The sequence below is a fragment of the Stenella coeruleoalba genome, assembly GCF_951394435.1.
Source record: "Stenella coeruleoalba genome assembly, chromosome: 6".
In the NCBI taxonomy this organism is placed as follows: Eukaryota; Metazoa; Chordata; class Mammalia; order Artiodactyla; family Delphinidae; genus Stenella; species Stenella coeruleoalba.
The window spans coordinates 85,175,558-85,192,431 of record NC_137151.1 but is presented as its reverse complement, the minus strand read 5'-3'; the positions used below and the strand labels follow the sequence as shown (position 1 = coordinate 85,192,431).

At 44.7% G+C, this 16,874-nt stretch overlaps 1 protein-coding gene across 1 annotated transcript in view; it reads right to left on the bottom strand.

Annotated features, from left to right (window-relative positions):
• The window catches only part of MYO1B (myosin IB), a 183,357-nt gene extending 166,892 nt beyond the window's left edge, over positions 1-16,465 (bottom strand). The window contains exon 1 of the mRNA XM_079925368.1: positions 16,244-16,465. The gene's annotated coding sequence lies outside the window, so the exon portion shown is untranslated. The remainder of the gene's footprint in view (positions 1-16,243) is intronic.
• Positions 16,466-16,874: the final 409 nt, after the last annotated feature.

The window sequence follows — 16,874 nt, the reverse complement described above, 5'->3', positions numbered from 1 at the left end:
CCAGCCAGGAGGGAATATGGGGACTGACATCAAGTCAAGCTCCTGAGGGACTGGATTTGCCCTAAAGGACACCTTTTCCTACTTGCATAAATGCACTGTACAAGCTAGCAGTAGGGAATTCAGTTGGGGCACAGATCTAGAAGTTCAGGAATAAGAACGAGGGTAGAACTAATAGAAATGAAATGAGGATAAGTGCAAGAGAACTAACAGACAAATATATCATAAAAGGTAGGAAACTAATTTGATGGAGGGCGCAAGAGAGAGAGGAGGATTTAAGACTCATGTAGAGGCTCTCTCATCCAAATGCCTAATGATTGACAGTTTGGTTGTTTTTTTTTTAAAGGTCCGTTAACGTTGGAAGTCATAAGTAAACGATACATACCTAAACCTATTATTTTAAATAAATCCTATAAAAATATATATTTTCCGATCTTTTTCTGTAGCGCTGAGGCCTTCTGAGTGTATGTCCACTGACTGTAGTACCCAGTGGTCTCTTGTAAAAAACATCCTCATGGCCTCATCCTCCAAGTCTAATTTCTTTAAAGAAGAGTGAGGCTGTAAAGACACCTGGGACGCAGTGCAGGGTGGACTGCACTACTCCTGACAAATGCTCGATAATCCCTCTGTGGGAAGACCATCTATCCCTGAACTGCTGAATTCAGGCGTATGGCCATAAAGGTTTCACGTCCGCCCTTCCCTCTGCCACTGGGATCAGCAATGTTCCAGAGGGCACAGCTCCATCAGACTATGTGCTGGAGTGAGGGCCAGGGCAACATGGGGCAGACCCCGACCTGACCTACAATGGCCACCCAGCGTGAGTGTGCATTACCGTTTGAGTCACTAAGATCCCCAGGTTCTACATAACCACAAATTAATCTACTATCCTGAATGACTAACAATATTAGTGGGAATACTTTTATTTTATGATCCTCCAAATCCTTTAGTTATTTCAGTTACTCCTAAATCATTTGTAGAAACTTATTAGGTGGTTTACAAACAAACATTCACATGAATATTCATAGAAACAATTCTTTTTGCACGTATATTTTAAATCACTATATTAAATATAATAATAAGTACAATTGGCATAAACAGGCTTGGGAATAAACACAGTTGAGTCCACATAAGCATAGACTGGTAGGAACAAAAACTCAAGAGCACACTACAGGGTAGCCCTCTGACTCTGGGCATTTACTGTATCATGGACATCAGTTGATATATTTGACAAAGGAAAAGAACACCTACTAATCCAGCAAATCTGGAGGTCCCTAAGAGCTCACAGAGTTTTCTAAATCCATGAGCCTCTAGACAATTTAAAGAATGAATAGTACTATCGTATTACCAGGTTAAAAATCTGGTTGCTTTCTCAAAACCATATCCAACTACCATATTTATTCTGTCCCAAATGTATAGTCAGAAGTGCCTAAGTCATTTAAGCAAGCACAAAAATAACACTTCAAACCCACAACCAGACACAGAGTCAAGAGTACAAGGTCACATCTCATTCCAATAACCTGCCTCTTAAAGATAGAAAGAATAAACACATAAGTTACTATTAAAAACTAAATTTGAGTTTCATACTTTAAAATTATGTACTTCTTTTAAAACTGTTGACAGAGATAAATGTTCCTCTCCAGGTTGCCCAGCAAAATCTGGGTGCTATTTTAGGTGGCCAAACAGTAAATCTATCCGTAATTTATACACTTTTAGAAATCTGATAGTCAGCCTTTTCAATAAAAATATGAACTTTTACGTAGAAATCATACTGATATATTTCAATAGACTATGGAGAGAAACACCATGTAAACACATGTACACCAGAAACCCCAGTGCAACCAACCACAGTTTAAATAACATATACCCACAATTTAACCCCAACTCCCTCATCAACACCATTCATGTAAAGCCTCCCTCCTCAGCATCAAATAGGATAATCATAACTTCTATACAGTTTTAATTCCAAAAAATAAAAAGCCACATCTGAAGGAAAAAAAGGCAGTAATACCATACCTACCCAAATAATTCTGCCCCCAGGCACTACTGGGATAGCTACCCACTCAGTCTTATTTTAACCAAGATAGGCTCTTGGGAAAAAAGGAATCCAAGACCAAACTCAAGGGGATAAAACAACAACAACAATATTAATTTGTAAAATATGAGATAAACTCAAATATAAATTTTGACTGAACCTTGACCTAAATCAATGTTCCCACTGTTTTGTTTTGTTTTTCTTTTAAACTGTGAAATAAGCAGCCACGAGGACAAGATTACAAAATGGTTTAGTCTTATCATCAAATAAAATTTACTACAGGGTTAACCTGACACAACTTTTTATACCTGAGAGAATTAATACTTTGCTACCTGAAACTGAGTTATAGTTGAGAAGGAGATGAAGACAAATAAATCAACTTGATTCTAGCAGGAGAGGAAAGCCAAGGCCCAAACCCTACGGAACCTGGACACCAAGGGACCAGGGGGAGATGAGACCAGAGCATGGGTCACCAAAGCCAAGTACGATGAGAAGCAGCAGAGGGTCAACAGTGTGTGTGTGTGTGTGTGTTCGGGGGGAGGAACGGAGGAAGGAGAAAGGATAAGTGTGTCATCAGGCCTAGAATCCATCTGTTAGGAGCTGAACTGTGTCACCCCCTCCCCAAATTCATATGTTGAAGTCCTAACCCCCAGTACCTCAGAATGGGGCTGTACTTGGAGACAGGGCCTTTAAAGAGGTGATTAAGTTAAAATGAGGCCATAAGGGTGAGCCCTAATTCAACATGACTGGTGTCCTTATAAAAAGAGAAGACAGGGACACAGCCAACACAGACTGAGGGATGTGCATACGAGGCCCGGTGAGAAGGTGGCCATCTGCAAGCCAAGGAGAGAGGCCTCAAAGAAACCAAACCTGCTGACACCTTGATCTTGGACTTCCAGCGTCCAGAATGGTGAGAAAATGTATTTCTGTTGCTTACAATACCCAGTTGTGGCATTTTGTCACGGCAGCCCACGCAGACTAATATACTGTCCTATAAGCCCTGGTAAGACTGGCTACTTCTCTCTTCCTCCACCGCTAAGCTTTTGACACAGCCTACCTTTTGACAGTTGCCACCCTTCCTAGGCACCCACAGCTCACTCGGCATGTGCCACTGAAACATCTTCAAGTAGAACGTCACCACCTGTTTGCTGCCCGCGAACTCCTTCCTTAAAACTCTCTCCTACTGTAAAGCAATTATACTCCAATAAAGATGTTAAAAAAAAAAAAAAGTAGGCAGAAGACCTAAACAGACACTTCACCAAAGAAGATATATAGATAGCAAATAAGAAACAAAACAAAACAATAAAAACTCTCTCCTGCCCTGGCTTCCCTCTGGCCACGTCTCCCTGGCTCTTCACTTCCCACCCCACCACTCCTTATTCTCCTTAGTGGCTTCTCCTTCCTCCACTTGTCACAAAATAATGTCTCCCAGACTTCTATCACCCACCTTCCCTGCTTCTCCCTCCGCCCTCCAAGTGATCCTCACAACATCCACAGCTTCGACCACACCAAGATGCTGGTAGTCCCTCCATCCAGACCTCAGGCCCTGGCTTGTCCCTGAGCCCCAGCGTCTGCTGAACCTCCCTCTCTGCCTGGAGGCCCCACATCCCAAATGGAACCCACCCCCTTCAGCCTGTCTGTGACGACCATACCCAACATCACACAGACCAGAAACTTGGGAGTCATCCCAGACCACCACTTCCCCTGCCCCCTCCAATCCAGTCACTACATCCAGCCCACTGCTTAAAGAGGGGTACATCACAACAGTCACCACAATCATTGACCCAGTCAGCTCATTCTCAACAGCTACTGTCAGAAAATAACCCAAAATAGAGAAAAGGTTATATGCACAAATACGTTCATCACGGTATTATTATTTACAGCAGCAAAGTGGTGGAAGCAACCCAAATGCCCAATAAAAAAGAGGTGTTTCAGGAAATTACGGTACTCAGTGGAATAACACAACTATAAAATGTATCTCGAAACTCACAGCAGCACAGAAAATACATGAACTCTATGATTACAATCATTCCAAAATATACACATAGAAAACTTGGAAAGGAATACTCAGAAATGACCATAGTTGATATTTTAAGAGTTAGTTAACTCAAGAAGAGTCTTTTTTAGTTCCACTTTCCAAACTTCCTGTAATGTTTCTTCTTAAGATGATTTTTTAGTACAAAATATCCAAAAGGGAGTGTTAGTAATCTTGGACTTTCTGAGTTGCCTGGTTTCAGGATAAATGGGAATCTTACTACAGGATCCCCTTCAGCTGCCACGCTACCTTCATGTTACATCTGTTACAACATCCAAAACTAACTCCCACAAAATAACGTTCCCCCCTAAATCCTATTATACTTGTAGCCCTCAGTGTGAGATCCTAAAAATTAATTCTTTCAAGAAGTCCAACTGGACACATAAACAGCTGCAAAACTGCAGAAGTGGGCTCCCAGCATCTGCCATGGTCATTAACTGTTCTCGTAAGAAAAGATCACCACACGCGAGCTGCTGCCAAGAGGGCAAGTGCAAAGCTGGAAGCGGAATCACAGAAGGTGAAGCCCCCGCTGCACCCAGGGTCTGACAGGCTCGCTGGCTGCCAGGTAAGGAAGGGGCACTTTCCCATCCAAGGAGAGAACTTGTCAACTCTTCCATCCCAGAGTCCATGAGATACGAAACAGGTCACCCCAAAGGATGTATAACGGCACATGTCTCCTGTAGCAGTTTACCTATACTTTTCTGTTTCTTTTTTCAATTGCAACAAACAGCAAGTATTAAGGTTGGGCTGACAGTTTTACCATTATTTCTCAACACCTGTGGCACGCACGTGTCAGCTAAACCCAACAGATTTCTCTTCCTCCATGTATTGGGGTATATGAAGTGAAACAGACAAGATGCAAGATCACGTCTGTACCTAGTGGGCTTGTGATAATACAGACCTTTTACAACTGCTGCCTTACTCAATAGTGGTATACATGCTGCTTCTAATTTAAAGTACTCTGCTGATGAATCCTTTTGAATTGTGATTACTAAATCCTAGTTATACCCATCCTATAAATCCAGATTTTACCCCAACTAAACTAGACTTCCTTACAGCAGAGAAAGAATGCGCATAAATATTTATGTTCAAATTAGGCATTTGTGGTTGGAGATGAAGAACACTACAAACTATGGAATAAGGTATAGGAAGGTATCCCTTAATTTAAATCCCCTCTACTAGATTTTACATTCAACTGCGAAATCTCACTGAAATTAGCAATATTTCTCAAGTAAATAGCTATTCTGTTGAGTAGCAACATGCTGTCATACTTTCTTTGAAATCCATGTCGGTATAATTTTGAGATACTTACAGAAAGCCACTGCTTAAAAATAAATTCCTGTAGATAAAACAAACTTAGCAGGAAAGCCCATTTCTCCACTCACAATTATTCAAGAAGAGGCACATGAAAGGAAAACTGGAAAGCTCACTGAACTTTTTAAAAGGTAACTGAAATCAATGGGCTTTTAAGGAAATGTGTCAAATTTGGCAAAGTTCTCTTTCTAAAAAATGTATTTTGGTAATTTTCCAGAATTCGGTTCTTTCAGTTTGGAAAACTTTAAAAATTCGGAGACATAACTAAATGGTAGCCATACAGATGACCCTCAGCAAAATAAGAGAAAAAATTCAACTTCAGTATCCCCTTAATCTCCCCTTCCTTTCAGTCTCCCAAGTCCCCCAAGATTCTTGGTGCTTTTAGGAAATCACAGACTCCCCCAGACTTTAGTGAGTTAGTAAGTTAATTCATGAATTCCAGGTATGAGTAAACAAAAGGCAACTTAATGTAGGTTTTTGAGGGTGAAAAGTTACATTTATTTTTACGATTAAAAATAAGAAATAAAATTTAGTCTTTACTTGGAATTGTAGCAATGTGTGCATCATTTCCATGTGACAAGCAAGTAAAGGAGAAAGATGGGACATTGAAAGGAGTGGTTTTCAAGGGGAGGGGAGTAAAAGCAGACCAAAGAGAGGAACAGATGGCCAGAGGCACTCTCAGGGAGCAGAGCAAGAGACAACAAAGGGAAAATAATGACAGAAAAAGTAACATTCAAAGAAAGAAGAGTTTCACAAGGATCCACATCCCCATCTTCTAACTTCCTGGGATGCTTCTGCTGAAGACTTTTAAATACTGTTGCGTTCCTGCAACTATAAGCATAAATGGGAAACTACTCCACCTGCGAATACAATCAGAGCAGGCAGACCCCAGGCGTGCCACCCTCTTCGGCTCCACTTTAGTGAACCGCTGAGGCAACCGCAGCCTGAGCTTTTTCATAAGATTTTTTGGTATTGTTATTAGTTCAGAGCTAACATAACCAGATTACAGAAAATGCAGAAAATAAAGAGGGTTGTAAAAGTAAGTCATCCCTATCTACTACACTAACACAATCACTGTTAACATTTTGGTTTCTTTGCCATCTTTCTTCCTATATATTTTTCAGAGGAGAAACTAGAGCCCCGTATCAAATCACACATTATATACACTGCTTGGAATCAAACAGATCTGAATATCTGGTGGGGGAAGAGGAGGAAGAACTCCAGGAATCCATTTTCAGAAAAGACTGAGTAGCAACTCACATTTATACTGTGCGCTTGCTCTGTGCCTGACGTTGTTTATTCTATGGACATATGTGTGTTTACTCATTTAATCCTTATTACAATCCAAGGAAGAAGGCTCTACTATTACCCAAATACCGCAGGTGAGAAAACGGAGGCAGAGACAGATTAAGCTATGTGGCCAAGGACATGGGCTGCTAAACAGTCAGGTTTCAAACCCAATACTTTCCCCAGAGCGCAGCCCAGCACCATTGCACCACACTGCTTCCCACTGAGCGAGGACTCACTGCCACGTAAGAGAACCAGGCTCTGATGCGCTTGCCCCAGGTGCAAAGCCTCGATGACCGATGCGCGATGCTCGGTGATTCTAGGTGGAATGAAGTGTGTGTAACTCAGACCAGACCCCTCCTCCCTCCCCACCCTTTTCACATCAGAGCCCTTAGTGTGTCTCTAGAGAAGGTGCCAGAAGGAAAGGGGAGAGAGAGGGCTGAGACACTGAAAGGGCCAAAGGTGGCCCCCCCTGCTCAAGAGCCCTCCCAGGAGGAGAGAGAGGGCTTCTCCAGACCTCAGAGCAAGACCCAGTCCAATAGTACAGAACCCAGGACGTTGGTGTGCCCAGCAGCCACCAGTACTCAGGGCAATGGCAGCTCTCAAGGGGTAGAGGGAGGGTTGGGGGATGGGCAGTAGCCCCACTCAAGCCCCGTCACAGAGGCAGCGCACTCTTTACTTGGGCAGTTTCATTTGAGGAGGAAGGGGAACATACTGGCCAAAAATAAACATTTTCATGTCATCATACTTAAACACTACTAAATACCACTATTATGATGATTTACTAAGAAGTACCACTTTTTAAGTCCTTAATTACTAAAATTTCCATCAATCTATCATTAAGAGCAGAACTGCACCCCAGGGCTTCTGGGCCCGTTCTTCACTGCCTGGAAAGCTCTACCATCCTTCTCTTCCCGCAGCAGTACCAACTCACCCTTCAGGCAGCTGCATGAATGCCTGTTTCCTCAGACAGGCTCTCCCTCTACCCCCAATCCAAAGTCTCCCCTCCCCATCTTTCTTATTCTCACAGCATCCTGTCCTTTCCCTTCATAACAAATATCACAATTCATAAATATGGCATAAATATCTATGTTCACTTCCGCAATGTCTCTCTCCCCTCACATTCCATGAAGACAGAAACACAATTGCTCTGCTCACCATTAAAGACTCAGTGCCTAGTACGGTGCCTGGCACACACTAGGCACCCCAACATTTGATGAATGAATACATGAATGCATTAAAGAAACAAAAAACACCTCCACCTCCCCTTACTTCTAAAAGTATCATATATAATTTTCAAATTACGGTGAGTTATGACATTTCCATTACAGGTTTGTTATTTTACGCTCTATTAGAAACGCCACGCGACTCCAGGCTCCTATAGCAAACACAGGTTGAAATGTGATCAATCAAGAACCCATCGGGGCTTCCCTGGCAGCGCAGTGGTTGAGAGTCTGCCTGCCGATGCAGGGGACACTGATTCGTGCCCCGGTCCGGGAAGATCCCACATGCCGCGGAGCGGCTGGGCCCGTGAGCCATGGCCACTGAGCCTGTGCATCCGGAGCCTGTGCTCCGCAACGGGAGAGGCCACAACAGTGAGAGGCCCGCATACCACAAAAAAAAAAAAAAAAAATAGAACCCATCAATAAACAAATACAAAATCAGTCCCCATTCCTGTATACCAGCAACACCAATCAGAAATGTGTTAAACAATTCCGCTCACAATGACCATAAAAACCATAAAGCACCATGGCACAAGTCTAACAGAAGACGTGAAAGAGTTTTTACACATAAAATTATAAAATTTCATTGAAGGACATAAAAGACCTAAATCAATAGAGAAGTATATCAGGTTGCAGACCGGAAGCCATGAGACCATAAAGATCTCAATTCTCTCTAAATTTTTATATAAACTGAATGCAATTCCAATAACACAAAATTTTTGAAAAATAAACAAGTCACATGCTTGGAGAATATATGTGCAAGTTAACCTGTGTGGAGGGAGCGAGAAGAATGTGATGTGCGTTTGACTCATCAACTGACACAAATATGGAAAACGGCATTTTGTGTGAAATCCAGTAATTTAACTATTATGGGTATGCAATGTTACTTCCCATGTTTTGACTCTTTCAAATATTTTCTCCATTTTAAGTTGTGAAACAGTAAATGCTACAAGTTCAGGAAAGCTGGGTTGTGAGAGATGCGTAGGGGTAATAGGTAGAGGGGGCTTCCAGGGCGAAGGAAAGATCCAGGAAAAAAATAAGGTAAAAAAGCAGAAGACATGTTTCAGAGAGAACCAAGTATGGCTCACAGAGAACACATATTCCCATAGAAAGCCAGACAGTGACGGATCTACAAACGGTACAATGAAGTGACTACAGCAGTATTATCTACACAATGATCCTGCCAAAAAGTGGGACACCGGTCACATAAGTTGGGACGTGTGCATACCCTATCTCCCTCTTGGAGATCCACAGTGCACGGTCACAAATAAAAGTCCGCCTTCTGTAAAGAAGAAACTTATTTTTTTAAGTTTATTTAAAGAAACTTGTTTAAAATGTTGTTTAACCAACACCTACTTGCCCAAGGAACGCTTTTTTACAGTAACGTGTACAAACTTTTCATGGAACAACCCACTTTGGGAAATGCTGTATTCTAGTAAACCAGCCTTTTAAAGGTCTGAACCAGAATAGAGGTTTAAGGATTTGAAAATAAAAGGCAACAATCAACCGAACACTGTAACTGATTAGATGGATGTAAGAGTCACAGAAAATAGAGAAGTCGGTGATGCTTCTGGAATCCGAAGTCAAGATGATGATAAGAATGCTATTAGCACAGTTACATCAAAGACAGTCAACTATTAGGTAATGGGCACTAAGCGTGGATTTTGATGGGTTTGGAGAGACAGTGAGATATTCCCCGAGAAAGAAAACTGAGCAAGAAGTTAAAAGCCTTGGAGTCCAGTGACAGAGCTGACCCTGGTTAACCTTTTGAGCCTGAGCAGTTCTCAGATACAAGTAGTTATGGTGGTGGCCTAAAGGCCCTTTCAACTTCATCACGCTACCATTCCAAAAATTAAACATTTGAAGTCAAAATACAATACAGTCAAGTTCTACCTTTAAAGGAGGTGTGAAATGTTTAAATATAGGATACAAATAAACAATTCAAGAATCTGAATATATGAGTTTAAATATATATGGATGAGAGGTTTTTAAGAGATTATGCCATTATAGATGTTGAAGAGAGAGCCCCAAAACCTACTAAAGCTATAAAGTCTAACTCCAGCCCCCTCCTCCAATGTCACAGAATACTTAGTACTCTGCTTCTGCAGAAAGCAGATTCCTGAATCTGACCCAATGTGGCAGTTCATATAGTTTTATGAATACCTCTCAACAGCCTGAAGAGTTCAAGCAAGTGAGAACTCTTTGCGAGACAGCTCACCACATCAGGGGTAAATCAAAACTGTAGTCTACTTATTACAACTGTAAGCAGACTGCATGAGGAATGCAAAAAAAAACGAGCCATGCAAATTGGCCTAGGCCCAATGTTTATAAAAATTAAACTTTTCCTAAAAGCATTTAGGCAGGGACTCTAAAATGAATAAAATAATGATGATCCCTTTGAAGCCCTTTCAAAGGAAAGAACGAGCAGCTAGGACCTGGGCCTATTTGCAACCTGAACGTTGCAAATAGCGCTTCAGAGTCTAATCATATAGAATTTAAAAGGAAGCAGCACTGAGGGAGGAGAGAGAAGGTGCACAGTGGCAAAAGTAAGTGGGGCCAGCAGGAGGTTTTCAATCAAGGTTTTTGGTTTCTTTTTAATTTTGGGGTTGAAGTGTGCAGAAAATGCTTTCACAAAACCAGTGAAAATGAGCAGGCAAATAATATGCACACACACAATAATGAAACCAGTAACGAATAACCTGGTCCGTTCCACTGTCCTTTCAATGCAATTTTCTAACGTCTCTTCAAGGATGTTGAATTCTTTTTTTTTTTTACGAGTTTAAAAACTTGTACAATTTTGAATTGTATTTTCATTTCAACACAGCAAAATGAAGCCATCTGTGTAACTTCAAAGCATCTTGAGTCCACGCAGGATTGATCAGAAAGTCCCTGGAAAGCAGAGACCTGGTCTCCTCCTGCCTCTCCAAGCTATCTAGGAAAGCCAGGCACCTGGTATTTTTAGAAGCTCAGCATTGGTTTATCTGATAAGCAAAGGAAGGATGTCAATTTTCACTTATCTCCAGACCTCAATTTCAAAAACTGCCTATCTTGGACGAGTATAAATTCTATACCAATTCTTATCTTCCTTGCCTTGTCCAAAGTCTTATCCCCTAAGTTCCAGCTCTGCAATGGTGCTCCCACCAATTCATCCACATGCCTCAGACCCTGAGCTCTGACTGGATGACCAGCAGCATACTGTGCTTGAAAAGCCTGGAGACCAGAGATCAGACAAACCCCCTGAAAATCCCCAGAAGGCCAGCAGATTCCCACAGAGAAGGCAGTGACCAGGAGAGGGTGAGAAAGACAACCAGGCAGGGCTGGCTCCTTGGTCTCCCGCCGGCAGGTTGAATCTTGTTTCACCACATCCCCCTCACTTGGGGGAGGAGAATAATGCAGGGTTGCCAAGCACAAGACCCAGAAAAAAAAAGAGCAACTCAGGAGCATTTGAACCAGATCCTCAGCCCTGGTCCAACCAAGGACACACGCAGGAACCCTGACTCCAGGGGACAATGGAAGAGAGAGACTGTCAGGGTGGGCTCACTCTCTAACTCTGTAACACTCACTCCTTAAAGCGGCCCAGAGCTTCCAAGAACACTGTCCCACGAGGCAGCACGTTGTTCTGTAAAGCACACAGTCTTGGGCTTGATCTCTACTAGCCCTGGGCACGTTACCCAACTCTCCCAACTACAGACATCTCCTACTGAAGGAGAGCAATGAGGCTTAAATGAAACAGGCTATGGAGAGAACCCAGGACGCAGCATGACACAGCGCAGCACCCACTACTTAATGACAGCAGCGTGAATGTCATGTAACAAAATATAATTCTTTGGGGACTTGGCATTTCTTGTCCACTATGCAAATATGCCTGAAGTCTATGAACAGCCTTAGTGCGGTTGAATCAACAGCCATGCTGAACCAGGATGAGGAAGGTTGGGACGCTGGCAGGTGGGGAGGGAAGAAAGCAGGAGGACACCAAGGATTTGCTGTACACCAGGGCGGACCATGTAATTCAACACCTTCTCCCATGGAGTGGTACTTTATACACCCTCAGGGTCCAAAAAAGGATCCTCTCCTCTCTCCTCGGGCAACGAATTCACCAGAAAGAGGCTTCCTAACATCCCAACCAATCCTTCAGAGGCAGGTGTTCAGAGACCCGACCCCTTTAGCACAATCAAAGGTTGGGGGAAATAAAACCAAGGACAAAGAAGGAACAGGCATTGTTTGGGTTCCTCCCACTCTCACGCTTTTGTCTCAGTAGCATGTGTTGGCGTGGCCTTGGTCACCACGGCTGTCACAGTCATCTCACCAACATCCACTCTCTGGGCACACTGCACTGCCCTGCTACATCCTTTGATACACAATGGATTTCCTTTGCTGCTTTTTAATGCCTAGCCTTGCATCAACTGTGTGCTTAATACAATACAAATTGATGAAGACACTGGCAACTGAAAAGAAACCTACGACAGGTTAAAAGAGCATCCTTCATCCTTCTCAGCTGGTAAGTTGGAAAGTGCTCCCTGTTAGAACTCAGCAGACCACGTGTGTGCATCCCCTCTAAATATCCAATGGATGAGAATCTAATGGCCTCAGGAGACAGAAGTTACTGCACCTACACTACAGTCTCTGAAGACCCCAAATGATGTCTTGGCTTGAAATAATTAAAAAGTAACAGTAGAACTTTCAGTCTTCATAGTCTTATCTTAGGAACAAAAAAAACCAATATTGACTTTTCCATTTGCCCGGGAGCATTCTGAGAAATCCATAAATAATCGATGATGACGCCAAGTGTTCGAATCCACTCTGCTCCTGCACTCGGCGGTCACCCCTGGGTCAAGGTCAGGAGACTCCTGCCTGGCACCACACTCCATTCCACCCCAAGGACGGATACCACTTCCATTCCACTTTCACGTGGATGCCTAAGCTTGTTCACTTCCCCTGTGGGGAAAAGATGAGCACAGAAATCCTGTGGAATGTGTGTTCCCACAGAGCTCAGAAATGTGATGATGTCAGAGGATATTGTAAAGAAAGACCCTTGACACTTCCCTAAGGAAGAATGTCTTCTGTAAAAGGCGACTGCCAGGACAAAAAGCATGTGCTGGGAAAATCTACGGCCTGCTGCTGTGTATGACTCCAATTCTGATGTCCCACTTCCTCTTTATAATCACATTCCTTCCCTCCTTATTCCTCTTCTAAAAAGACACTCTGGCATTGGGTCTCAGTAAAGAAGCAAAGTGCAGTGTTCTAATAAAGGCTGGGAGATAAAAAGGGCTAAAATAGATTTCAATAAATATCAAATGACTATAAGTCTACTCCATTCCACCACTTTTAAATGTCCCCTCACCCCAAAAACACACTTATTTTTAAACATTGGCAGCCTAACTCTTTAAAGTTTCATTCACTTAAAGTTTATTCACACAGGCCATCAAACAGCAAAGCTTTTGAACAATAATACAGTTTGAAAAGTTGCGATGTCACTAATCTAGCCTTCCAAACCTATCTCACAGTGGTTTTTGAAAAAATCAATTACGATAATATATGCAAAAGTGATTTGCAATCTGCAAAGGGCTAATCACATAATCAAAATGCTGTCATTCCTAGTATTAAAAGATATCATACCATACAGTGTGGACCTTGGAATCAGAGACTGGAATTCAAATCTCACCTCTACCCCTTACTAGTTACCTACACAACTAGGCAAGTTACCAAACTCCCTGGGCCTCGGTTTCAACTGTAAAATGGAGATAATACCCACTTTACCAAGTTGTTGTGAGGGTTAATAAAATAATGTGTGTAAAATCCTCTTCACACAGTAAATACTAAATGACAGTTTTAACTACTGTTAGGCTGTTTCATTAAAATCCAAAGGTCCAGCTATTGAAAATAGCAGAAGGGAGGGGGACAAGAGAAGAATCTCACCCAAAGGAAGGACAAATGTTAAAAACCTTTAACATCCTACATTCTGAGGATTCCCCTCTTGGCCCACTCCTACACCCCACTCCTTCCCCACTGTTGTCTGTTGTCGGAAGCTCCTCGCTGCTTTGCATAACTGCGAAGCAACCAGGGAGAGTCAGTCTTTACCTCCAGGCTTGACAAAGTGATGATTCATCCCATCCCGTGAAGAGGGTGCAGTTTGCAGCCAGCCTCATCACACATGGGGAATCCATCGGACAGCCTGCAGCCAGAGACCAACTATTTAAGAGGCTTCCCCATCCATGTCTTTGGTAGCAGTAATCTTATGCTTTGCATTTTGTTTATGTATATTGCAATGAGTACTCGGGAGGAATCCAATTGTGCTGTATTTTACAAAACAATTCACAACATAAACGAAAAGTCCAAAATGGCAAGACAACGATAACGAAGGAAGTCTCCCTCTGTTCGCTGCCCATGACACAATGTTTTGCCAGGCAGTGTGTTAGTTATAATGACAAACAGCTTGACGGTTGGACAACATCCCACCTCAACTGCACATCATAATGGCTCTGGAGGACAAATCCCACTGTTTTCCAGCCTGGCCTGAAAATCTGACCACATCCTCCAAGAAAAAGACAAACCCTCACGGTAGCTGGTACAGCTCTTTTCCATTACCGCTTAGTGGGCAGGAAACATTTTTTTCCCCCAGGAGTAAGCTCTTCATTCCCCTTCTAAGATTAAGAGACTTTCAAACTTGGTTGTCTTAAAATGAATAGCCAATGCGGTGGTTCACCGGTGGGCCCTCAGACTTGTCGAAGAAGCAGCTCTAGGTCATTTCCCAGCCCTGCCTCAGCCAGACTACTACAGCTAAATGTCTCCTCAACTATCACCACAGTAATTCTAACCTTCAGCCCAGCTTTGGGATCCTTCCACCAGTGTCCCATAGGCACAAACCATGAATGCCTGGAAATGTCAGCCTCCTCCCAAAACGGTTTTGCTTGGAATACTCCATTCAAAAAACACTCATCATTCAATCCACCCTGGCTCCCTCCCGAGGTCAACCAATCCTCCTGGGCTTCTTGATTCCAATCTAGGAAAGGGTCACTTAACATATGCCCAACACATTACATTCAATTCTACCTCCCCCTAAAAATAATTCCCATTCACCATAGTGGCAACTGTTCCCTTTCCTAGTCCAGATGACCCACATTAGGGGAGTGAAAGCACAGAAGTCACGACTCCTCAACTGAAAACCCAAAGGGTGGTGTGTATGATGTGTTTTCTGGGAAAGACTGTAAAGGGTTTTTCAATTCAGTGTTACCTAATCTGATTCATTTATTTAGCAATGTCTAATTTTCTAGTGGTTTCCCCCCCAAACATTCCTGGAAAATTGTTTTACTCTATTACAACGGAGAAAATTATTCTATGTCAAAATCAATGCTATAAAATCTGCTTCCTACCCATTCAAGCCAATATCTACTAGCTACAAACACGGATCCACAGGCACATACATACACACAAATACCCTGATTTATAGCCCAAAAAAAAGTCTTCTTCCACTGTAATTAAGAAGATTTGATTTCAGCAAACTAACACTGAGAGCGCCTAGAAGTCAGGGAAGTACACAACTTGTTGAAGCAATAAACGCTCGGCCGCAGCCTGAACAAAGCATTACAAACAAGCTCCAGAAACCCACACAGCAAGCCCTTGGACAAAATGCTGTGTGTTTGTAATCAACTCTCCAGTGCACTCACATCACTCACTCCCCAACCCTCTGCCCCGGCCCAGCAAGAACCCTCCAGGACTCCCGTTCCTAATCTGGTTTCCATTCCAGCCCCGCCCCCTCCCCTTCCCTCTCTAGGACCGTGAATCAATCCCATCCCGGGCAGGAAACGAGACCCAAGGTAGCCCCCTCCGCTGCGGCGGAACAAAGGAGCATAGCTCAGCTGCACGCGCAGGATGCCCCGTCGGGTCCTGGGCCCCTTCTCCCCCGCCGCTGGGGCACGCCGCACCTGAACCCCACTCCCCAGGACGCCCCATTGTTCTCCCTCCGCTTTCCTTCCCGGAGGAGGCCACCCCGTGTCCTTCCATAGAACCAGGGGGCCAGGAAACAGCTGTGGGCCAGAGAGATGGAGGGGTGTGGGTGAACACCAGGAAGACCTGAATTCCACTTTGCCCACAGGTACGAAGGGGATGGGGCAAAGTAAGAATAACTTAGTTTAGCGCCCTCTACTCTCCCACCCGCCCCCGAAGCAACTGCGGAGTCGCGACCACCCTGCCCGACCTCCAGCGTGCGCGGTTCTCGCCGCAGCGCCGCCTGGCCCCGAGGAGAGACCGCAGACGCCGCTGACCCGTGTCCCGCGAGCTGCGGCGGGGCCACGGGGACCCCGGGCACAAAGGACCGAGCGGGCAGGGCAGGGGAGAGAAGGAAAGCGCTCGCACTACCTCGCCGGACGCCACTCCGCCTCCTTGTCGTCCTCCCTCTCCGGCGCGCTCCGGGACGCTGGCCCTCCGCGAGGCTGCGGGGCTCCCGCGCAGTTGCTCGCCAGACGCTGCTGGCGGACGCTGCCGGTGGACGCTGCCCAGCGGCTGCCTGCCCCTCGCGCCCGCGCTCCCACACCACCGCGACGCGCGGCGCCCGGGTCTCCAGTGCGCGCCCGGCTGCAGAGTGCGCTGCCGTTGCAAAGTGCTGCGCTGCGGCTGGAGGCGCCCGGCCACTCCCCTCTACCCCGAGGGCGGAGGGGCCGGCCGAGGGGCGGGGGCGGCGACCTCGCAGCTTGGGATTCGCCCCTCTGAGCGCCGGCAGGACCGGGAGCCGCCGCCTCCCAGCCGACTCACCTCCAGCCGCCCGGTGCCGGCGGCACAGCGCCCCCCGGTGAGCGCGGGTGCAGCCTCCGCCCCCGGGGCCAGCCTGGATGGGGCAAGGAGTGGAAAAGAGGAGGAAGGAGAGGCGTCCCTCCCAGCCCCACGGAAGGCACAGCCCTTCTACCTTTCTCACTCCCGGATTTATTAACATCAAACGACAAATACAATAACTGGAGAGGCAAGCCAGGGGGAGCGGGCCGGGGCGGAGGGG